This window comes from Zingiber officinale, chromosome 4A (assembly GCF_018446385.1).
Source record: "Zingiber officinale cultivar Zhangliang chromosome 4A, Zo_v1.1, whole genome shotgun sequence".
Taxonomy (NCBI): Eukaryota; Viridiplantae; Streptophyta; class Magnoliopsida; order Zingiberales; family Zingiberaceae; genus Zingiber; species Zingiber officinale.
Window position 1 is genome coordinate 28732828 of NC_055992.1, and position 22886 is coordinate 28755713.

General features: G+C 38.8%; 1 long non-coding RNA gene across 1 annotated transcript in view; it reads left to right on the plus strand.

Moving 5' to 3' along the window:
* Positions 1 to 213: 213 nt before the first annotated feature.
* The window catches only part of LOC121973233, a 35531-nt gene continuing 12858 nt past the window's right edge, over positions 214 to 22886 (plus strand). The window contains exons 1-2 of the long non-coding RNA XR_006109433.1: positions 214 to 552; positions 21717 to 21776. This is a non-coding gene — a long non-coding RNA (uncharacterized LOC121973233). The remainder of the gene's footprint in view (positions 553 to 21716; positions 21777 to 22886) is intronic.

Sequence of the window (22886 nt, forward strand, 5' to 3'; positions counted from 1 at the left end):
ATCTTATTAGAATTTTTAGAAATTTTTAGTGATTTTTCTGGAATTAATCGGAGCTCGTACGACGTACTTAGAGGGGATGCACTTATGGGCTCAAGAAAAAGCCTGTTTGGAATACCCAGAGGTGAGAGTTAATTGAGAAACAAATCTAGGGTTTAATTAAATTTTTCTAAGTTATAAAGGCATCTTCCCGTGCTCTAACTCCCATTCACCCGCCGATCTCCTCTTCCCCGAGCCGCACCTCGCGACGCCGCCCCATCCTCACCGCCGGCCTCTACCGAGCCATCACCTCACGACACCGCCGAGCCCCTCTGGCCTCTACCCCTACCTGACTCCCATTCCTTCTCCTCGGCTCCCAACCCTCTCCTTCACCTCTTCTTCTCACGTGATCGGAGGAGACGACACCCTCTTTGCCGCGGGACGCTACCACCCAACACCGATGTCTTCCTCCCTTCTGCAACTCCAGCGTAGTTCTACCATTGGAGCTTCGCGAGGAAGCAACCCAGGAACGTCGGCACTGAGACATTCTCCCGATCCAGTGAGTGGATTCCCCTGGTAAGTATGGATGAATGTTTCTTCTTGTAGGGATTCCATGAACTAGATTGCGGGGTTCCTCCTTGATTAGGGTTCTTCCCTGCTTGAGCGAGATTAGTTGTGTGAGCTGCTGATTGGTTTCGGTTAGTGGTTTTCCTGATTATACCATCTTTATTCCTTTGAGATTGAGCGTAGCTGCAATGAGTTAACTGGACGACTTCGTAACTTTGCTTCGATAATTTAGTTTGAGTTGTTTGATTGTTACTAGTTTTCATCAGGATTACCTTTAGTTTATGGTTCTAGTGTACTTATTCCATTTCTATTTTAAATCGAATTGTATAATAGGGGTTTCGATCGGTTCCCCTCATATGGAGTTTGTATGTGATTTGGTTTTTGATGATGTTGGGCTTCTCCATAATGATTTCAATAAAGTCCATGTATTTGCACTACAAGAAAAAAGCTAATAGACAACGCTTTTAAAGCGTTGTCTTTGTGCCTGAAAAAGCGTTGTTAAAGGCACTGTTGTTAAAAGTCTGCTCAATGACAACGCTTTTAAAGCGTTGTTGTTTGTAGCGAAGACAACGCTTTTGCAATGCTTTAAAAGCGTTGTTGTTTTTTTATAAAGACAACACTTTTTGCAACGCTTTAAAAACGTTTTGTTTTAAAGAAATTTTTTTTTAAAAAATTATTTAAAAATCATTATTTTTATATTTACGAAACTATTATTTTTCTTTTACCATGTCCAGATTCAAACTTTATATATAATCAGCTCAACTAATGATTTCAAACTCATACCAAAATAATAGAATTCTGACATTGAAGTAATATTAGTATTTAATTACATGAGAAGCTAGTAAATATCAAAATTAATACTAATTCTATTTCAAAGTAGATAGTGATATTCACATATAAAATAAAAGAGCACAAAATAACTCGCTGACCTCGAAGCCAACAATCTGTTTACTTCTACTAGTTACACTAAAAATTTATTATCGGCTTGAGAACGGGACAAAACAGTACAGTAATTACTACCACAAACTGAAGAAGTAGCTTGTCTTTCTCAATCTATTACAGGAATAAGCAATTAGATTTTGTCTAGGATCTTTGTGAGCTTTGAACAGATTGAACAGTTGACCTGAAATATAAACAAAAAATTACAGTTAATAGTTTGAACGAAAAAATTACTTCTACTAACTAGTTTCTATAAATGAACCAAAACTCATTACTCAGAAATGAAATGCTTGCAGAAAGAAAGAAAGCTTGCAGAATTGCAACGTTTCTTCAAACTACAGAAAGAAAGCTTACAGAAATAAAACGCTTTCTTCTCTGCAAATGCTTTCTTGCAAAAAGTACTATTGTTGCAGAAATGCAACGTTTCTTCAAACTGCAGAAATAAAGCTTGTAGAAAGAAAGACAACGTTTCTTCAAACTGCATTCTAAAATGCATGCAGTTTCTAATATGCATTCTAAAATGCATGCAGTTTCTAAACTGCATTCTTCAGTTTCTAATATGCAGAGAAAGCTTGCAATTTCTCCATTCTAAATGCATACAGTATTTCTCCATTCTAAAATGCATACAGTATTTGCAGAAAGAAAGCTAAAATGAAACGTTTAGAATATGAGTTTAACTAATAGTGGAAAATTGCCAACTTCCTAAAGAAAGCTTGTAGAATTTTTAGTTTAACATGCTTGATAGACTTAAAGCTTGCCAAAATCTTGCATAAAGCTTGCAAAAATCTTGCAGAAAGCTTGCAGAATATTTGCAAAGAAAGCTTCCAGAATAGACTTAATATTGTGCCATTCATCACAATGCCGATGACCGAACCCATAATGACTTAGCATGAATTAAGGGCAACAAACTGAAGATAAGAAAGTACTCTAATGTATCTGAGCTACAGCTTAATTGTTGCCCTTGTAATTTTTTAACTACTGCTGATGTGGTTGCAGTCAAGTAGGAAAAAAAATAATCTAGAGTTTAAGAACTGGAGCATCTCCACCTAAGTGACTAGTCACCAATGATAATTAGATTGTGTACAAAACAGAACTTATCCATATTAGAGTGTCATTGTGTTGATTAGAACTGGAGCATCTACATCCAAGCAACTAGCCACTAGGGTTGATAAGAACCCACTAATAAGCAGCAGTGAAAATTAATAAGCTGGAGAAACTATTGCTCAAAAATCAAATATATTTTACTAGGAAGTCAAAAGGATACCACTAACTAGAGCATTTTCCTGAATGCTGGTGAAGACTCTCACTGCAAGATAAAGAAAAAGTAATTATAAACTATGTCCAGCAAAATGTAGTAGGGGTTTAGACAAATAAAAGTATTCCTAAATGAACTTTCACCAATAGCTTTTAGTCTAGCGAAGTGTATAACAACATCAAACCTGCAGAAACAAACAAAATGATGTCATGAAATGTTAAAAAGGATATCCAAACAAAATCGGAAGCAGAAAGGTAAATGACAGTGAAATAATAAGCAACGAAGGTCTAAATCACAGTGTATTAGGCTTGGCAGCCTCAGCATGCAACGCCAAACAAACATCTAAAGCACGCTTACTATAACAATATAACATATGTAATGCTCTTGGGACACTTGTTGACAAAGTATGTTTCTTTTTTGGTTGTTCAAACTTCTTCCTTCGAGGCTTCTAATAATTTCAAATGATGACAATTAGATAGGATGATTAATAAAAAAAAAAGTGACAATTTAATTTGAAATAAAATCTAACAAATACCTCATCTTGGTTCACTACCAAGGATAAATAACTCCTTTAAGAAAACTAAGGCAAAGACTATTAACTAAATCTTGTCTAAAGAAAACAGTGATCACATGACCACAATATATCAAAAAATGTGTAATGACTTTATTACAGTTACATGTATAAAAATTAAGGAACATAATATCCACTAGCATTGAGCATTTATTCCTATAAATTGGAAATATTAATTCTTTATGCTATATTTTTTCAATGGATAATTAGAAAGGTGTGCTTCTTAATTTGGGAGCCTTAAATTCGAGTTTAGATTCATGTCCCATAATTAGAATCAGTTAACAATGCAACATCACATGATGATTGTTTACCTTTGAGCAATACCATAGCTGAAGATATTGCCTTCAAAATGGATGTTCCTTCTTTAGGCATTGGATCAGTGAATTCCTTCAAACTCAAAACATTTGCATCAAATATTGACCAATATTCATATGCTTACAAGGTTGGTCTGCACAAAATAATAAATTGACCGCTTAATCCATAGCATATAGTAGCACATTTTCCCAGTAAGAGACATTGAAATGAATTCCAACAACTTATCAAAAGTCATAACCATCTTGAAACATATTGTATTGCATGTAGAAAGAGTTTTCAAATTTCTAGAGCAGATAAAGAGTATTACATAATAAGTTATGTTTAGTTCGAGGGCAGATCCTCTAGACAACAAAAAGCGGTCCAGGGGATGGTCTATTGACTTGGATTGGCTCAAGAGATGGTCCCCATTCATAAAATAGGTGGAGACCATTCATCCCCACCAATCCAGATCAAGGGACCATCCCCTGGACCGCTTTTTGCGATCCAGAGGATCTGGGCTGGTTTAGTTCAACAAGATTATCAAAGATAAATAGCAAGCAACCAAGTATGAGATGAACCAAATTTTCAGTAAAAAAGGAATCGAGAAGGTATGGCTTGAATCAGAAAAACTTGCTCCAACAATTTGTGCCCAAGCTGTACATTACATGGTTTAGAAAACTTTATAGGCTAAGCATCACGCAGCTGTTGCTCTAGGAAAGTGCTTAAGCACAGATGCCTATAGCTATCAGATGCTTATGCATTGCATATTTGTTTCACTTACAAGCAAGCACAAGCTTAAATCTAAAGTAGAAACATATAGAACCAAATCTAGAAGAATACCTAGACAAGGGTATCGATCTCGTGCAGCAATCCGCACCTAGACAAGGTGGAGACCATCTCTGTGTAGAGGTTGAGATCGACATGGTACCACTGCTTGCTTTGGGTGGTAGCGAAGGCTTTCAAGGCAAGGCATGACTGATCCTAAAAAACAAGCTATTGTTTGAAGGTGTTCAGAGGAGAGATTCATAGAGAGGGTTTCGTCATAGAGGGGTTGGACGGAGAGGAGTTCGAAGGAGAGATTTGAGGAGAGGGGTTTGTCGGAGAGGGGTTGGATGGAGAGGGGTTCAAAGGACACGAGTTCGGGAATGGAAGGCTTTTTAGGGTTGGCATAAAAATTTCGAGGCCGAAGGAAAGAAAACACTGATGGGAAAAATACGGTGAAGAGTGTTAGTTAGAGCCCTAGAGTCAATCATTTGATGATTGTTGTATGGACTCAATGTATCATATTCTTATATATATAAAGACATTTATTTTTTGGTTATTATGCTTACTTGTATTGGTGTCAAATAACTAAGGGGGCGTTTGGTTTAGGGGAATAGGAGTGGGGAATGGGAATGAAAATCATTGATTATCATTGTTAATGTTTGGATTATAGGAATAGGAATGCAAATAAGGGAATGAATCCTTGAAATTGGGTAATAACTTATTCTCATGTACCTCCCCTTCAATGAGCCATTATCCTATTTTCATCAATCAAAATATTTCCTTATTCCAAAAATACCCTTGACCTAAAATTAAAATTTTCTCCCTTAATACCAAATATCAAAATATATTTATTTATTTTTTCTTTCATATCACTTCTCTCTCCTTGTTCTCTCTCATCATATTTTCTCGCTCATCATTTTATCACACACTTTCTCTCTCCTTAATCTCTCCTATCATACTCTCTTTCCTCTTTTTTTCTCATTACACTTTCTCTCTCATCATACTTTCTCTCTCCTAAATCTCTTCCATCGCACTCTCTTCCTTTTTTTCTTTCATCATACTTTATCTCTCATCATACTTTCTCTCTCCTCAATCTCTCCCATCACACTATCTTTTCTCTTTTTTTCTTATCACACTTTCGCTCTCATCACACTCTCTCTCCTCAATCTCTATTGTCACACTCCTTTTTTTTCCTCAACACACTCTCTCATCATACTTTCTCTCTCCTCAATCTCTTCCATCACACTCACTGTTCTCTTTTTTTCTCATCACACTTTCTCTCTTATCATACTTTCTCTCTTCTCAATCTCTCTCATCACGCTCTCTCTTCCTTTTTCTCATTACATTTTCTCTCTTTATCCTCTCCCATCATACTTTCTCTCCCATCATATTTTCTCTCTCATCATGCTCTCTCCTATCACACTCTTCTCATTTTCTCTCATCACACTTTCTCTCTCATCAGACTTTCTCCCTCATCATTCTCTTTCATCATATTTTTCTCTCACATTCATCTTTCTCTCACATCTAATTTTTTCTCTTATTTTCCTTTAAGGGTAAAAAGGGAAATTTTGATTTATTCCGATAGAAAATATGTAACTAACCAAACATTACTTTTAAGAGTGATATTTATGCTCATACCCATTCCCATTCCACAATACAATGATTCCCATTCTGATTCCTATTCCTAGGAAAGAACCAAACGCCCCTAAGTATAATAGCGTCCTTGAGTAGAAAGGTTATTACCTATATCAATCGGTTAGTTGAATCGATAGTAAGATGATATAGGGAACACTATGTTGGTCCCCATGGGTGTTTTGATGTGATCAACCAAGTTGGTTAGGTCCTGCTTTGTTTGATCCCTGTGTCTGAGTGTGCAGGAGCTTAGAAGCGCAGGAAGTCGAGCAGAAGACGCAGCTAGCGAGAAGGACGGCACGGGAAAGGAGCCGACGGGCTCGGTGCGTCCGAAGGACGAGAGAGCTGCGGAAGAGTACTCCGATGGATGAGAAGAACGTGCACGGCGTTCGAGGGACGAGAAGCCGGACGGAAGCCTGCTCGAGGAGAAGGCCGGAAATTGGGTTCGGGTGAGCCCTATTTCGGTTGGCCGAAAGTATCCAAAAGAACGGAGCATCGAAAGTTGAAGCAAGTAAGCTGGAAATGCAGCCAGGCAGCTTGGAGGCGCCTCCATCAGGCTTGGAGGCGCCTCTAGCTTGAAGGCGCCTCCAGTCTTGTTGGAGGTGCCTCCAACTGGTCAAAATGACCGTTTCGAGCTGCGGATAAAGTTTTATCCGCTCACCCCTTGGAGGCGCCTTGAACCTCTATTGGAGGAGCCTTGGACCCTCGAGATCATATTTCCAGAAGCTATTTAAAGGCCCTTGGAGCTAGGAATTCAAAACAACTCAAGCAATCAATACTATAAGAAATTCCTAAGCAACTAGTGAGCTTCCAAAGTGTAAAAGGCTTCTCCGCCTTCAGAGAAGGAGATTTTTGTTAGTGCACTTTTCATCGGCCTGAATTAACAACCCTCTTGGTTGTAACCAGGTTAAATTCTGTTTCTAATTTATTTTTTGTCTCTTTAATTTAGTTGCTATTATTTTACTGCTGCTTTTATTTTTGAGTTGAATTCCGAGGAGGGTATAATTTTAATTTTTCAGGAGCAATTCACCCCCCCTCTTGCCGGCCTTCGCTGCACATATAATTGGTATCAGAGCCAGACCGCCTTAGAAGGACTAATCGTCGACTGAAGCACAACGATCAAGACAATGGCCGGAGCAAATATTCATCCTCCAAAGTTCGACGGAGATTTCACCACATGGAAGCGAAAAATGGAGGTATTTTTTAAAACAGATTTTGATATTCTTATTACAATGAAATGTGGTTTTGCAGCGCCGAAAGATAAAGAAGAAAACACATGGAGCAAGAAGGAGCAAACCGATTTCGTCGCCAACGGAAAGGCTGAGTTCCACCTGCTCAGCGTTCTGCCACCTCAGGAGGTAAATCGGATCGGAAGCTACGACTCTGCGAAAGATCTCTGGGAAAAATTCGTAGAGCTTCACGAAGGTACCTCCGAAGCAAAGCTAGCGAGGCGCGACATCCTCCGGAACCAATTGACGAACCTCCGGATGAACCAAGGCGAGAAGGTAGCGCAACTCCAAGCAAGGATCAAAGAGCTGATCACGCAACTAACCAATCTTGGAGAAGAGGTAATGAACCGGGACTCTATCCGGTACGCGCTCAATGCCTTCCCCAGAACTCCAGAGTGGGCCTCCTTAGTAGATGCGTACTACATCTCTAAGGACCTCGAGGTAAGTACTTTAGAACAATTGTTTTCCACTTTTGAACTTCACGAATCTCGAGTTTCAGAGCCTAATGAAGTAGAGAAGACCAGTCAGAACATTGCCTTAAAGGAAAAAATGAACATTTCTGACTTTGAAGCCTTGGTCGACGAATCAGAAGCGGCACTACTGGTAAGATCCTTCAATAAATATTTTAAATCTAACAAATTTAGATCGCAGAGGCATGAGAGAAAAAGGAGAACGACTCGTTGCTACAACTGCAACGAAGAAGGGCACATCAAGGATGACTGCCCGAAATTGAAGAGCAAGCAAAAAGAGAAGGCAAAGACCAAGTACAAGAAACCAGAATCCTCTAAACACAAGAACCTGAAGGCCACTTGGTCTGACTCATCCTCCAAATCAGACATCGAAGTATTCTCGGGGTTAGCTTTAATAGCTAACCATCAGCTAGAAGAAGAGTCAAGCTCAGAGATGAGTATCGATGAAGGGGGAGGAACATCAAAAGAGGAAAGCTGCAGTAAAGGGGGAGCCTCACCGAGTCAGGTAAGTCAGGTACGCAATCTAACCCCGACTCAGTCTTTTCGCTTTATTAAATCTATTTCTAAAGATTTATTTGAATTAGAAAAAGAAAATAAAGAATTGAAAATGAATTTAGCAAGAGCATGTCCACTTGAGATGTACGATAGTATAAAATCAGAAAATGAAAAATTAAAATTAGAAATTAAAAAATTGAAATATGATGCATGTTTAAAATTTCCAAAATCAAAAGTTAGAATTTATGAAAAATTGAATTGGTACATTAGAAATCATCAGGGTCAACTTAAAAGAATACCTAAGAACTATGTACCCCCGAAATTTTTGAATAACCCTGTAGGAAGGAACCTCTATTGGGTTCCAAAATCTGTGCTAAATTAATTGATTTAAAAAACTTACAGTAAGAAAATTAAACTTTGAATTTCTTTATGGAAGCTTTGTCTAAGGAAGTGGTTGTTGCTCCAATAACCAAGAAGGCCTAGTGCCTCGCCACGACTTGGAAGTCAAAATATCGAAATGAAAATGTTTAATTAACTTTCTGATAAAAGCATTAAAATTGGAATTAAATAATTCTTTGAAAAGTTTTTAAACATTTCCTTAGAAATTCATTTTTTTCTAGAAAAATGTCTCTTGAAAGCTTTGCTTAGAATTTCTTTTCTAAAAATCAATTTTTCACTTAGAAATTATTTTGAAAAATCAAAACAAATCATTGTAGTTAGAATTCTTTTGTCACTTAGAAATTTTACTTAGCAATTTTACTTAAAAATTATAAATTTTCTAACTAAAAAATTTATGCTAAATTTTTTTTTCTATTACCCCGTTTTTGCTGTAATAAAAGGGGGAGAGAATGGTACAAGCTTAGAGAAGTACATATTTAGAGGGAGAGAATTTTTTAAAATTAAAAATATTCTTTTTGTAGTTGCAATTTTATTTATTGCAAACTAATGCTTAATATGTGAGTTTAGTAATTTTCTTTTAAAATTACTTTTTTTTGTCTATTTTTACCCTAACTTGAACTTGGGTTGATGCACATCAAAAAGGGGGAGATTGTTGGTCCCCGTGGGTGTTTTGATGTGATCAACCAAGTTGGTTAGGTCCTGCTATGTTTGATCCCTGTGTCTGAGTGCAAGCTAGGAGTGCGAAGTCGAAAGCGCAATGAGCGAGAAGGACGGCAAAAAGCAAATGACGGATAGGTGCGTCCAAGGACGAGAGAGATGCGAAGAGTACTCATGCACCCAAAAGAACGGAGCGTCGGAAGCTGAAGCAAGTAAGCTGGAAATGCAGCCAGGCAGCTTGGAGGCACCTCCATCAGGCTTGGAGGTGCCTCCAGTCTTGTTGGAGGCGCCTCCAACTGGTCAAAATGACCGTTACGAGCTGCGGATAAAGTTTTATCCGCTCAACCCTTGGAGGCACCTTGGACCCTCGAGATCAGATTTCCAGAGGCTATTTAAAGGTCCCTGGAGCTAGGAATTCAAAACAACTCAAGCAATCAATACTGTAAGCAATTACTAAGCAACTAGTGAGTTTCCAAAAGTGTAAAAGGCTTCTCCGCCTTCAGAGAAGGAGATTTTTGTTAGTGCGCTTTTCATCAGCCTGGATTAACAACCCTCTTAGTTGTAACCAGGTTAAATTCTGTTTCTGATTTATTTTCTGTCTCTTTAATTTAGTTGCTATTATTTTACTGCTGCTTTTATTTTTGAGTTGAATTCCAAGGAGGGTATAGTTTTAATTTTTCAGGAGCAATTCACCCCCCTCTTGCCGGCCTCCGCTGCACCTACACACTACTCTTAATCATTCCTAGTCAAGTATTAGCATTCAAGGACAATGTTAATGCGATGAGACTAGCATGTAGGTAAACTTGATGACTGGATCTCACAAGTCATGGATATGGAGATATCAAGTTGACACATGGGTATGCATTGGAGAATGTATACTGAATGACCCGCCATGAGAAAGTATCATGGATCATTATATGAGTGTCATATACATTCTCATGTGGCTATTAGTATGACTATTAGTCCTTGGACCTGAAGTCACCGTGGTTCCCTACATAAGGAGTTGCATACTTTGGCTTCGTCAAACGTCACCCGTAACTGGGTGGACTATAAAGATGATTACTGGGTATATAACAGATTATGCGGAGGGATGTGAGTGATGTAGATGGGATCTATCCCACCTATATGACGGGAGAGACATCGATATTCTTGATAGAGTGAGACCACTAAGTGCATGACCATGCCCAAATGAGTCAATATGAGATGTTGAGCTCATTTGATTGAGTGAGTCTACTTGGAATTCAAGATTTAGATTGATTAGAGGATGACACGGTCTATGCCTCACATTGATCAATCTAGATGTCAAGGATAAAATGACACTTGTCATATATTGTGGGAAGTCACAATTAGTAGTCACAAAGTGATGTTGGATTTCAACATTCTTGTAACTTGGGTAGTAATGATGTGTTGCTAGATACCGCTCATTACTTATGATTCTAAATGGGTTTAGGAGCATTGCCAACGTTACAAGAACTTATAGGGTCACACACAAAGGGCAATGAGATGGAGATTAGGTTCATTTGATGAACCTAAAGGATTAGGTTCATGTGATGAACCAAATTGGATTAAGAGTAATCCAAATTAAGCTAATTGAGTTGGACTCAATTTGGTTCATGTGTTAAGTGAGTCTAATTTGGACTTAGACTCATTTAATTAATTTAATTCAATGAATAGAGATTCATTAAATTAAAATTGACTTGAACTAATGGTTAGATTAGATCAACCATGGGAGAGAAGTGGTCAAGTTTGACTTGACTTGAGAGGAAGATGAAGGGTCAAGTTTGACTTGACCTTTTGCCACCTCATTGGTGAGTTGGCAAAGAGTGGGCCAATGATGATGCTCCACATCATCATGATTGCTTAAGTGGGATTCCACCTCATGGGAGTTACCAAGAGTTGTGACTCTTGGTATCCCATGGAGATAAAACTCCCTCTTAATGTGACCGGCCACACTAATTCATTGGTGAGTTTCATTTTCTTTTGTGTAACTCTCATCTTCTTCCTCAAGCTCTTTCTTCTCTCCCTCTCCTCCTCTTTGGCTAAACCATTCAAAGGTGCTAGCACACCTTTTTGTTTGGTTTCTCCATCTCTTGCTTGTGTGGATACACATAGAGGAGTATCTACTTTGATACTCTCGAGATCCGGCGAACCTTGGACGAGCGGGATTAAGCGAAGGGCTTCGCATCAAGGGTAAATTCTTATCTTGTAGATCTAAAGTAGATCTAGGCTTAGAAAACTCGTACGTGAAAGTTTTTATGAAATTTTATTTCTTCGCACGGATCCGGTGGCGGGGTTTCGGGGTTTCCGCAACGCAAAAAGCGGTTTTTGCGGCCCGAAAAATCCAACAGTGGTATCAGAGACACGTGCGAAGCGTGTACGAGTTTTATTTTAAATTTTATGAAATTCTACAGATCTGTAAGTTTCTGTGTTTTTATGATTTTTTTAGATTTTATGGGTAATTTTCTCGTAGAAGCGAAGCACAAGTGTTTAGACACTTGTAGGCTTCGACTACCGAAAAAATATTTCCGAAGCGGCAAGGTTTTGCCCCAAATAGTTTTGGGACAGCGGACTAAGGCATTGTAGGATCACTTAGGAACACTTGCGATGGTTATATCGTGGGTAGGGGTGCTGCCCCTGACCCCGCAAGGGGCTTCGTTCTGCGATTGCGCCCGAAAATCGCTAAACGGGACCGTTAGAAATTTTTACTCATTAAAATTGTAAGAAAAATTACAGAAATTTATAGAAATTATATAATTTAGAATTATGTATTATTTTGTGATGGTCATGGCCCAAAAGACCCAATTTGATTTGATATTGTGTGTTGTAATTTATAATACGGCCTGCGTGCCGTCATGTGATTGTGCGTGTTGTATATTTGATACGCGACCTGCGCGTCGTGCCTTTCTATTTATTTATTCCTATTGTAAATAGTTTAGACTCGAATGTAACTCGAGTTTCACTTTTGTAATGTACAAAATGGAGCGGTGGAAGGTCCACTCGAGACGGAGTTACGAGGAGGGCGCGAGCAACACAAGGTGGTCAAAGGAAGGAGCTTGAGAAGCTGTTGACCTTAGGTTGACCATCCGATCTTCTCATTGGCTTGAGAAGATTGTAGTAGGGCCATGACTAATCACAAAATATTTAATTAATTGCTTGTGTGTGTATATGTGATGCATGCTTGATTAGTAATTAATTAGTGCATTAACGATTAGATTAGATCTAAGTCGCGCACATGATGCACCTCCACGATTAGATTAGATCTAAATCGAGTATATGATATATATCGCCGATTAGATTAGATATCAATCGCGTCAACTCAAAAATGTTGGTTGCTACTCGGAAAACCTAACGGTTCCACTGCACAAAAATTTTGTACAAAGGTCTGAACATTTTCCTAGCTACAATGTGTTCTTTTAAATTAAACTTGGATCGCCTGCGAAACTTAACACGTTTGATCTTAAGTTTAATTTATTTGTTCTTTTAGGTTTAGACTTGGATCTCCTGCGGAACTTAACACGCTCGATCCAAATCACATAGGTCACGAAGACAATTAAATATCTATTTCCAAAATCGGCTTCTAGTACTGCATGACGAGGCACATGACATTCTTGGATATGAGAGCAACCACCACCGACTAGACAAAGCCTTTTAAGGAAATTAAATATTTAGCCTTCCCATAGTAACCCTAGGTTAACCTCTAAGAACAATCAAATCACAAGGAAAAGAAAAAAAAATAAAAGAACACAATTTCGAAAACTAATTAAAAAAAACTAGAATCACATGTCTCTTGTATTTGGTATTTTTACATGGAGATAAAACTAACATGATGCGGAAAACAATATTAGTTATACCTTTCTTAGTGAATAATGACCTCTAGATCTTCTACCGTATTCCTCTTCTAATCTCGGACGTTGTGTGGGCAACGATCTTCCGAGACGAGGACCACCTAGCACCTTCTTCTCCTTCCTTCAAGATTCGGCCAAGCACAAAGCTTCCAAAGGATGAAGATCTTTTTCCACCAACCAAGCTCCAAGGAATGCAAGCTTTCTCTTCTTCTTCTCCAAGCTAAAATCCGGCCACCACTTGATCTCCAAGAGAGAAGAGAGTTTCGGCCACAAGGATGGAGAGAAGAGAAAAGGAAGAGCCGGCCACACCAAGGAAGAAAAGAGGGAGAAAAATAATAGAGGTTGTTCACCTTGAAGGCACCCAAAACCCCCTCTTTTATAATTCTTAGCTTTGGCAAATAAGGAAATTTAATTACAATAAAATTTTCTTAACTTTCCTTGACATGAATTAATTAAGAAAAAATAAATAAAATTTCCTAATTACCCATGTCATGGCCGGCCACCTCATGGAAGAACAAATAAGACAATTTTCAATTAACCAATTAAAATTCCTTATTTGTCTCCAGGAATTTTTTAAAAAATAAAATTTCCCTTTAAAATCCCTTCATGGTTGATAAAAAGAAATTTCTATAATTTTAATTTTTCAACATGTGAATAATTTATAAAGAAGAAAAATAAAAATATCCTTTCAATCTACAAATAAGGAAAGAGATTTAATCTCTTTTCTTAATCTTTTGTAGAAACTTATAAAATAAATATTTTAATTTTTAATCTCTCCAATAAATTATATCTTCCACATAAGAAAATTTTAAAATTAAAATTATTTTCTAATTTAATAGGGCCGACCACCTAAGCTTGGGTTCAAGCTAGGGCCGGCCACCCATGGATCAAGGCTTGGCCGACCCTAGATTAGTCCTCAAGCTAGCTTGGCCGGCCCCTACAATATAGGTATGAAGGTGGGTATAGGTGGGTATAGTACTCTATAAATAAGAGGCTACGATAGGGACCGAGAGGAGGAAATTAAGCATCCCGTGTTCGCCCCGAACACACAACTTAATTTTATCAATGATAATTCATTCAACTAGAGAACTATTATTGAACTACCGCACCAATCTCAAATTACATTTTTGGGCTCCTTCTTATTATGAGTGTGTTAGTCTCCCTGTGTTTAAGATGTCGAATGTCCACTAATTATGTGAGTTACTGACAACTCATTTAATTAATATCTTAGTCCAAGAGTAGTACCACTCAACCTTATCGTCATGTCGGACTAAGTCCACCTGCAGGGTTTAACATGACAATCCTTATGATCTCCTCTTGGGGACATTATCAACCTAGATCACTAGGACACAGTTTCCTTCTATAATCAATAATACACACTATAAGTGATATCATTTCCCAACTTATCGGGCTTATTGATTTATCGAATTAAATCTCACCCATTGATAAATTAAAGAAATAAATATCAAATATATGTGCTTGTTATTATATTATGATTAAGAGCACACACTTCCATAATAACTGAGGTCTTTGTTCCTTTATAAAGTCAGTATAAAAGAAACGACCTCTAATGGTCCTACTCAATACACTCTTAGTGTACTAGTGTAATTATATAGTTAAGATAAACTAATTCCTAATTACACTACGACCTTCCAATGGTTTGTTCCTTTCCATCTTGGTCGTGAGCTACTGTTTATAATTTATAAGGTACTAATAACATTATCTTCTGTATGTGACACCACATACTATGTTATCTACAATATAAATTAATTAAACAACTACAAATAAATGTAGATAATTTGACCAAATGTGATTCTTTATTCAAAATAAATGTCTACAAAAGCTTAGGCTTTCAGTATACACTCTAACAAAAAATGCCTACCATGTCGTGATACCTATCACTACCTCGATCACATGTTGTTGTTGAATCTGCCAAAGCAGAGCAACACATATTATCTTGGTAGGGTACGGAGGGACAATCTTAGTCTCTCCTATCAACGCATGGGTGAGTACAACTCAATTAGATTGAGTAACTAGTTAACTCAATTGGATCGAGTTTAACTATAGGCTTTTTCCAATGGTTGGTAGATAGGTCAAAATCACGTTTATATTAACTCTTGGGTGTATTAGCCAAAGCTAACTCGAGTTTTAATATAAATGTGGATCTTGATCCTATAAACAAGAGTTGCATAGAGATGTAATTGGTAATTAGTTACCTACCGATCATACTAAGTCTTGGGCGATTTAGCCAAAGCTAACTCAGGTCATAGTATGATGTAGATCTTGTCCCACATGAATTATAGAATTCAATGGAAGTATCATTTAATTAAAGGCCTAATTAGATGATTAATAGAATATGATATTTATTTTTCTGCATTTTTTGTTGTAGATAACCATGACTTCAAATACGAACTCTTTCTACCTGCGTTCTGTCCTTGAGAAGGACAAGCTCAACGGAGCTAATTTCCTAGACTAGTACAGGAACCTGAGAATAGTTCTCATACAAGAACGTAAACTGTACGTTCTGGAGCAGCCCATTCCAGAGGCACCTCCTGCCACTACCACACGAGCTGACCGTGATGCTTACAAAAAGCATTAAGATAACGCATTAGATGTGTCATGTCTTATGCTCGTGACCATGAACTCTGAGCTTCAGAAGCAACATAAGTTGATGGCTGCTTATGATATGGTTGAACATCTACGTCAACTATATCAAGGACAAGCGAGGCACGAGAGATTCGAGATCTCTAAGGCACTGTTTCAGTGTAAGATGCAAGATGGGACTCCCGTAGGCCCATATGTACTCAAGATGATTGGGTACATAGAAAACCTACAGAGGTTGGGATTCCCCAGATAGCTATAGTCAATTTGTTCTAAAATACAACATGAACGAAATTGACAAGCCACTGCCCGAGCTGCTTAGCATGTTAAGAACTGCTGAGCTCAACCTTAAGAAGGTTAAGCCCAACTCTATTATGATGGTTCAGAAACACAAGGGCAAGGGTAAGCCCAAAGGCAAGGGAAAGTCCCAAGACAAGGGCAAAGGCAAGGCACTGAAACCTAAAGGAGGGGTCGCCAAGGATGCTACCTGCTTCCACTACGGTCGGACCGGGCACTGGAAGAGGAACTGCAAAGTGTACCTGGAAGATCTTAAGAAGAAGAGAAGTGAGACTTCCACTTCAAGTATCTATGTTATAGAAGTCAATCTATCTATTTCTTGATCATGAGTAATAGATACCGGATGTGCTTCTCACATTTGTACTAATGTGCAGGCGCTGAGAAATAGTAGGGCATTGACGAAGGGCGAGGTGGACCTACGCGTAGGTAATGGAGCACGGGTTGCTGTTGTTGCTGTAGGAACTTATCATCTATCTCTGTCTTCTGGGCTTGTATTAGAATTAGATGAATGTTGTTATGTGCCTGCTTTAACTAAGAACATAATTTCAGTTTCTTGTTTGGACAACAAAGGTTTTTCATTTATAATAAAGAACAAATGTTGTTCAGTTTATTCAAATGATATGTTCTATTGTAGTGCACCTCTGATGAATGGACTCTACATTCTAGACCTTGAAAACCCTATCTATAACATAAGTACCAAGAGGTTCAAGTCAAATGACATGAACCAAACCTATATCTGACATTGTCGCTTAGGTCATATAAATGACAAATGCTTATCCCAGCTCCATAAGGATGGTTTGCTGGACTCATTTGATCTTGAATCTTATGAGACATGCGAGTCATGCCTACTGGGCAAGATGACCAAGACTCCCTTAAGTGGACACAGCGAGAGAGCGACTGACTTGTTAGGACTTATACATAGTGATGTATGTGGCCCTTTCAATGTCGCTGCCAGAGGTGGTTATAGGTACTTCATTACATTTACTGATGACTTCAGTAGATATGGTTATGTGTACTTGATGACACATAAGTCAGAATCCTTTGAAAAGTTCAAAGAATTCAAGAATGAAGTACAAAATCAACTTGGCAAGAGTATTAAGATACTTCGATCAGATCAAGGTAGTGAATACCTTAGGCATGAGTTTCGTGACTATCTAGCTGAGTGTGGGATCCTATCTCAACTCACTCCTCCTGGAACACTACAGTGGAATGGTGTATTTGAAAGGAGGAATCGTACCTTATTAGATATGATACGATCTATGATGAGTCACACAGATTTTCCCATGTATCTTTGGGGCTATGCTCTAGACACAGTAGTCTTCATTCTCAACCGAGTTCCATCTAAGGCTGTAATAAAGACACCATATAGGATATGGACTGTGAGAGATGTCCAGGTGTCTTTTATGAGGATTTGGGGTTGTGAGGCTTACGTTCGACATCAAGTCTCAGACAAATTGGGACCCAAATCCGATAAGTGCTATTTTATTAGATATCCCAAAGAAACGAAGGGATATTACTTCTACATTCCTAGTCAACACAAGATTGTTGTGGCTAAGACTGGGGTATTTCTAGAAAGAGACTTTGTTTCTAGAAAGACTAGTGGGAGTACGTTCGATCTTGAAGAAGTTCAAGATGTGGACCATAGTACTAAAGTCTCGATGGAAGTTGAACTGGAACCACAAAGTGTTGATGATGTTGTTCCACAAGGAGTTGAGGAACCACAACCAGTTTAAGTAAACCTACCTCTTCGCATATCTGATAGGGTACGTCGTCAGCCTGAGAGATACTCATTTCTCTTGTCTGACCATGATGACGTTGTGCTCATTGAGGATGAGCCTACCTCCTATCAGGAAGCTGTGATGAGACCAGATTCCGAGAAATGGCTAGAGGCCATGAGATCCGAGATGGAATCCATGTACACTAACCAAGTATGGACTTTGGTTGATCCACCTGAAGGGGTCAAACCCATTGGGTGTAACTGGGTCTTTAAGAGAAAGACTGACATGGATGAACTTATTTATAAGGGTCGCTTGGTAGCTAAAGGTTTCAAGCATATTCATGGTATTGACTATGATGAAACATTTTCTCCAGTAGCGATGTTTAAATCCATTCGGATCATGCTTGTTATTACAGCGTACCACGATTATGAGATCTGACAGATGGATGTCAAAACTACGTTTCTGAATGGAAACCTGCTCGAGGATGTGTACATGACACAACCTGAGGGTTTTGTAGATCCACAGCATATTGGCAGAGTATGCAAGCTGCATAGGTCCATTTATGGACTAAAGCAAGCTTCTCGGAGCTGGAATCTTCGATTCGATGATGCAATCAAACATTTTAGTTTCATCAAGAATGAAGATGAACCTTGTGTCTACAAGAAGGTTGTAGGGAACACAGTTGTCTTCCGTATATTGTATGTGGATGACATACTACTTATTGGGAAAGACATCCCTTTGCTGCAGTCTGTCAAGACTTTGCTAGGGACTTGTTTCTCAATGAAGGGCTTAGGTGAAGCATCCCGCATTCTAGGCATACAGATCTATAGAGATAGATCTAAGAGATTGCTTGACCTAAGTCAGAGTACATACATTGACAAGGTATTACTTCGGTTTGCCATGCAGAACTCCAAGAAGGGATTTCTACCGATGTCACATGGTGTGAGTCTTTCGAAGACTCAAGGTCCCTCTTCTAGAGAGGAGAGAGACTGCATGGATCAGATCCCTTATGCTTCAGCCATAGGATCTATCATGTACGCCATGCTATGTACTCGTCCTGATGTCTCGTATGCTTTGAGGATGACGAGCAAATACAGTCAGATCCAGGTGAAAGTCACTGGATAGCGGTCAAGAATATTCTTAAGTATTTGAGAAGGACTAAAGAATATTTCTTGATATATGGAGGTGATGATGAGCTAGCTATAAAGGGTTACAGTGATGCTAGCTTCCAAACTGATCAGGATGATTATCGATCGCAGTCAGGGTTCGTGTTTTGCATAAATGGTGGTACTGTGAGCTGGAAGAGTTCAAAGCAGTACACAGTAGCTGATTCTACGACAGAGGCCGAGTATATTGCTGCATCAGAAGCAGCAAAGGAGGCAGTTTGGATCCGCAAGTTCATTACTGAGCTTGGGGTAGTTCCTAGCATAGTTGATCCCATAGAGCTCTATTGTGACAACAATGGAGCAATAGCGCAGGCCAAGGAACCTCGCTCATACCAACGGACCAAACACATACTACGGCGCTTCCATCTCATTCAAGAGATTATAGATAGAGGAGATGTGAAGATTTGCATAGTACCCACTGAGGCTAACATCACAGATCCCTTGACCAAGGCTTTGGCATAGAGAAAGCATGATGGTCACACTAGGTCATTGGGCCTTAGAGCCTATACTGATTGGCACTAGTGCTAGTGGGAGATTGTTAGTTAAAGCCCTAGAGCCAATCATTTGATGATTGTTGTATGGACTCATTGTATCATATTCTTATATATATAAAGGCATTTGTTTTTTGGTTATTATGATTACTTGTATTGGTGCCAAATAACTAAGTATAATAGCGTCCTTGAGTAGAAAGGTTCTTACCTATATCAATCAGTTAGTTGAATCGATAGTGAGATGATATAGGGAACACTACTCTTAATCATTCCTAGTCAAGTATTAGCATTCAAGGACAATGTTAATGCGACGAGACTAGCATGTAGGTAAACTTGATGACTGGATCTCACAAGTCATGGATATGGAGATATCAAGTTGACACATGGGTATGCATTGGAGAATGTATACTGAATGACCCGCCATGAGAAAGTATCATGGATCATTATATGAGTGTCATATACTTTCTCATGTGACTATTAGTATGACTATTAGTCCTTGGACCTGAAGTCACCATGATTCCCTACATAAGGAGTTGCATACTTTAGCTTTGTCAAACGTCACCTGTAACTGGGTGGACTATAAAGGTGATTACTGGATATGTAACAAATTATACGGAGGGATGTGAGTGATGTAGATGTGATCTATCCCTCCTATATTACGGGAGAGACATCGATATTCTTGATAGAGTGAGACCACTAAGCGCATAGCCATGCCCAAATGAGTCAATATGAGATGTTGAGCTCATTTGATTGAGTGAGTCTACTTGGGATTCAAGATTTAGATTGATTAGACGATGACACGATCTATGCCTCACATTGATCAATCTGGATGTCAAGGATAGAAGGGACACTTGTCATATATTGTGAGGAGTCACAATTAGTAGTCACAAGGTGATGTTGGATCTCAACATTCTTGTAACTTGGGTAGTAATGATGTGTTGCTAGATACCGCTCATTACTTATGTTTCTAAATGAGTTTAGGAGCATTGTCAACGTTACAAGAACCTATAGGGTCACACACAAAGGGCAATTAGATGGAGATTAGGTTCATTTGATGAACCTAAAGGATTAGGTTCATGTGATGAACCAAATTGGATTAAGAGTAATCCAAATTAAGCTAATTGAGTTGGACTCAATTTGGTTTATGTGTTAAGTGAGTCTAATTTGGACTTAGACTCATTTAATTAATTTAATTCAATGAATAGAGATTCATTAAATTAAAATTGACTTGAACCAATGGTTAGATTAGATCAACCATGGGAGAGAAGTGGTCAAGTTTGACTTGACTTGAGAGGAAGATGAAGGGTCAAGTTTGACTTGACCATTTGCCACCTCATTGGTGAGTTGGCAAAGAGTGGGCCAATGATGATGCTCCACATCATCATGATTGCTTAAGTGGGATGCCACCTCATGGGAGTTACCAAGAGTTGTGATTCTTGGTATCCCATGGAGGTAAAACTCCCTCTTAATGTGGTCGGCCGCACTAATTCATTGGTGAGTTTCATTTTCTTTTGTGTAACTCTCATCTTCTTCCTCAAGCTCTTTCTTCTCTCCCTCTCCTCCTCTTTGGCCGAACCATTCAAAGGTGCTAGCACACCTTTTTGTTTGGTTTCTCCATCTCTTGCTTGTGTGGATACACATAGAGGAGTATCTACTTTGATACTCTCGAAATCCGGCGAACCTTGGATGAGCGGGATTAAGCGAAGGGCTTCGCATCAAGGGTAAATTCTTATCTTGTAGATCTAAAGTAGATCTAGGCTTAGAAAACTCGTACGTGAAAGTGTTTATGAAATTTTATTTCTTCGCACGGATCCGGTGGCGGGGTTTCTGGGTTTCCGCAACGCAAAAAGCGGTTTTTGCGTCCCGAAAAACCTAACAAAGAGGAAAAAATGTGTCTAAGGGAAAAAAACCATGTTATTTTGACAAAAAGGTTCAAAGACAACACTTTTCAAAAAAGTATTGTTGTAGCCCTAAAAAAACTACTCATAGACAACAATTTTTTATAAAATGTTGTCTTTAGTTAAAACAAACTGTTCAAAGACAACACTTTTAGTGAAAAGCGTTGTAAAAAAAAACAATAGACAACACTTTTTTATAAAAAGTGTTGTCTTTTAAGTGTTGTAAAATCTCAATTTTCTTGTAGTGTTGGCATTGGTTCCTGCAGCGAGTTCTAAGGAGACTCGATTGATTCCTGATGAAGCACTTCTCCCTTGTAATTTTTCTTTTGACTTTCTAGCAACCGATTGGGTAGATTGCCACTTGTTCTAGGATTGGGTTAGATATGGACTGAGAATTAGTATTAGCTATTTGATTCAAATGAAGATAGTTAATTTGTGTGCGCTGGTGCAGGACATTGATTGAGACAGTTGACGTGACAAGGTGTGGTCCGGTTCAGATTTCATATTGAAGGTGGGTACTTTATGCTTTGTTTCTTTTAGTACTTTGACCTTGGTGCATGAACTATTTTGGATAAGAAACTGTTTTTACCTTGACTCCACTCTTATTTTCCTACGCTTGATACTTCCACATGATCTTTGAGAAACCCGTTTCCATATCTATACAGTCTCTTGTTGTTATCCATGATCAGTAGCAGATACTAGATACCATGTTTGTATGCTTTGAATATTGTTTAATTTATGTACTATATTGAGCATGCTGGCTTCATGTAGCATACCTAATTTTTACTTATATTTGTATGATGATTGTTGCATTTGACACATCATGTCATGGCATGCATGTCAACGACCAATTCTCCCTTGTGGTCGAGAGAGTCGTTGACCAGGGCCGCATCCTCGGCCACTCGAGAAAATGGTAGCTGGAGTTGATACCGCTTGTCCTATCGTGCCGCACTCGGCCACTCATGGAGAGTGGTAGCTGGAGTTACGAGTAGCAGGGACCCCGTCGCAGATGTAGCTAGTTAGCTACTATGCAACTGTCCCCTCGGCCACTTGAGAGAGTGGTAGCTGGAGTGGTGTACAGTCTGTCACTAACCCGACCTCTCGACCATAAGGGGTCATAGTGCAGAGAGGTGGGCGGGAGTGACCATCTGTGCATGTAACGCCCCGCCCCTCCTGCTAAGGCGACGGGGGTTACTTTAACATACATAACTACTTACTACAGCGGAAGTCTTATTTATAGAAATTTAAAACTTTTCTTTTCTTTAAAATCACCATGACTAATCACCTGGACATATAAAACCACATAGCATACCTAACATGATTTTTAAGTCATAATACCCAAACACATAATTTAAATGTCATGGAGTCATAAAGCAGTAACATAAACTAGGCATGGTTCTTATCAAACTAAAAGCAGGTCTTTCTCCTTTAGCCAAGCCACTACCACACACATCCTTCTAGCCCCTCCTGCTGCTCCCCTAGTCCATCCATTCCTTGCCTTTATCTGTGGTACAAGAAAGTAAGCTGTGAGCACTCATGGCTCAGTAAGTTCCTTTCCTACTCACAGAAACCGTATAGCATATCAAAATTACAAGACATAACGCATGGAGGCAAATTCATC